This window comes from Nematolebias whitei, chromosome 10 (assembly GCF_014905685.2).
Source record: "Nematolebias whitei isolate Nwh7 chromosome 10, NemWhi1, whole genome shotgun sequence".
Lineage (NCBI taxonomy): Eukaryota > Metazoa > Chordata > Actinopteri > Cyprinodontiformes > Rivulidae > Nematolebias > Nematolebias whitei.
Genome location: NC_056507.1, coordinates 12,586,951 through 12,589,400, shown reverse-complemented (window position 1 = coordinate 12,589,400; position 2,450 = coordinate 12,586,951).

The following is a 2,450-nucleotide window of genomic DNA, read 5'->3' as shown; positions in this document are numbered from 1 at the left end:
TAAACTACTACTTGTACTACTATCCCCACTTCGCGGTTTTTCACTTATCTTCAGGGTATGGATCTCCAGCAATAAACGAGGGACTACTGTATATACATTCTTGCATTCATGGAGCCTTTCCAGATGAGCTACCCTAGCAAGATGCACTAATGCACACCCATACCATCAGAGACGCAGGTTTTTGAACTGTGCACTGATAACGGGCTGGATGGTCTCTCCCCTCTAGGACACAGCATCAGTGGTTTCCAAATAGAATGTCGTTTGAATTTATTTGATCACAGAACAGTTCTCCACTTTGCCTCAGTCCGTTTTGAATACGCTTTGGATCAGAGAAGACGGAGGCGTTTCTGGAAGGCGTTCACATTTGGCTTCTTTTTGCATAACGGAGCTTTAAGCAATATTTGTAGACGGCACGGTGAACTGTGTTTACAGCGTTCCCGAGCCCATGCAGTGATGTCCAGAACAGAACCCGAATCAAAAGACATCCAAATTATTGAACTATTATGATATTGTAAACTGTAGATGACGGGATATTAAGTGTTCCACTTTTTTCATTAAAGAACATCAGTCTGCCCATCTTCTGAGACATTCGGACTCTAAAATGCTCTTTTTATGCTCTAATGACCTGATGTTTTATGTTCCACTGCAAATAAATTATGGATTTATGAGCTCAGCAAATTTACATTTTACACAACGTCCCAACTTTCTCTAAGCTGAGGTTGTATTATCTACTGCAATGTTGAAAACGCAGTATGCCTGTAGCAATGACTTGTAATCTTGTGTGTTTGTTGCAGATGGCGAATGCAGAGAGCACCATTTTGCAAATAGAAGCTCTGTCTGAAAGCATCAACAACCTCACAGTAAGCACCAACACACACAAGCTGCTGGTTAATGACTCATGCGGCTCGCTGCTTGTGGTTTGTCGTAACAGAAGTTCAAATCTCTTCGATCGAAAAATCTGCTGATAATTGGAGGGAAAATGCCTTTTAAACATTACAACTGCGGAAATGAGAGAAAAACTATGACTGTTGGTGTGAAACGGACTTTTTGGTACTTTTTATTCCATCGTTGTATTGCAGCTGGGCTTCTTTTGCTTCGGTTCTGTTTGCTGAAGTAATAACTTAAGAACCGAACCATGAGGCTTTGGATGATCAACACTGAATTTTTTTGGACCTAAATCATCTAAGTGAAGCTTTACTTCTAACAAATTAGAGCAGATATCACAATTACTTAACTTTTTGTTTTTCCATGTCAATATAAAATACAGTAATGTGCAAATTTTAAACCATAGCTTTCAAGCAGCCAGACTTTCTTGTGATCTTTTGTCGTGGGCTTGATTCTAGTTTACCAGAATTTCTAAAGGTATTTCAGTTTTACTTTGCACTTAGGCTGCTTTTTTTGTACCCCGCTGTTATGAAACAGGACTAATCATTTCATTGAGCGCATATCTGTTAGCAAAAGATCTCAAATTTTAATGAAACTAAAAGGAAATCAGCCTTAGCAAACACAAAATGGCTAAAAAAATCATCAATCAAGCCATTTTTTACAGATGGTAGTGGCTGAGGGTCATTCTCAGCACCTACTTTGAGAACAAACAGATTACACATGATCTTTGTGGGAAACTGGTATGAAAAGTAGGGTGAGGTGACTATTAAATGAAGAAACTCCTCTGGAAAAAGTCAAAAACAGCAAAAATCAAATAAAAAACTTTGAAAGGCCTACTGGTTAAAACCACGTTTAAATATTTCAAGAAAGTCAGGCTTCATTGAAGCAAATTAAAGACTTGACAAATGATTCAAGACTTTTGCACAGTACTGTATTCTGTTAATCTGAATAATCTAAGTGCATGGCATGACTGACTTGGGATCAGTTCTCTTTACACAGCGTATTCTGACAGGCATTCTTAGAATGACCTCCGTATTCAAATTAAAACGTTCTTCTTTTGGCAGAAACCAGATGGTTTGAAGTCTCTTCAGAAATGTTTCATATAATAAATGATCCCAAATGAAAGAAAAGTCTCTCATGGTGTTTGATTACTGCGCATTAAAAACACATTAAAGCTGCTTTTACTGATCCCAACTCAGCAGAAAAAGTCCCGAGCTTTCTGACACGCTCCCACTCCCATGATGCTTTGCCTCCAGTACCTGCTCAGCCGAGAAGAGCTGCGGAAGGAGCTGAGGCGGTCTCGGACGGCGCTGGTTTGAGGGACGGTGACCCGGCGATGTGGGTTTATTAACGCAGTTGGAATGACCGCAGCAACCTGAAGCCACAGCGTGGAGCCAGCTCACTTCCTGTAACCACTGATACCTCGTGTAACGCCTCCACACTGTGGACTGATTTACAGTCAAGAGGCTCAGGCTCTTAAAAACATTTAAAACCTCTCAGCACCTTTCCATGTCTCATTATGTAACAACCTTTAAAGGTGCTCACTGCAAACTGAAATCATACAT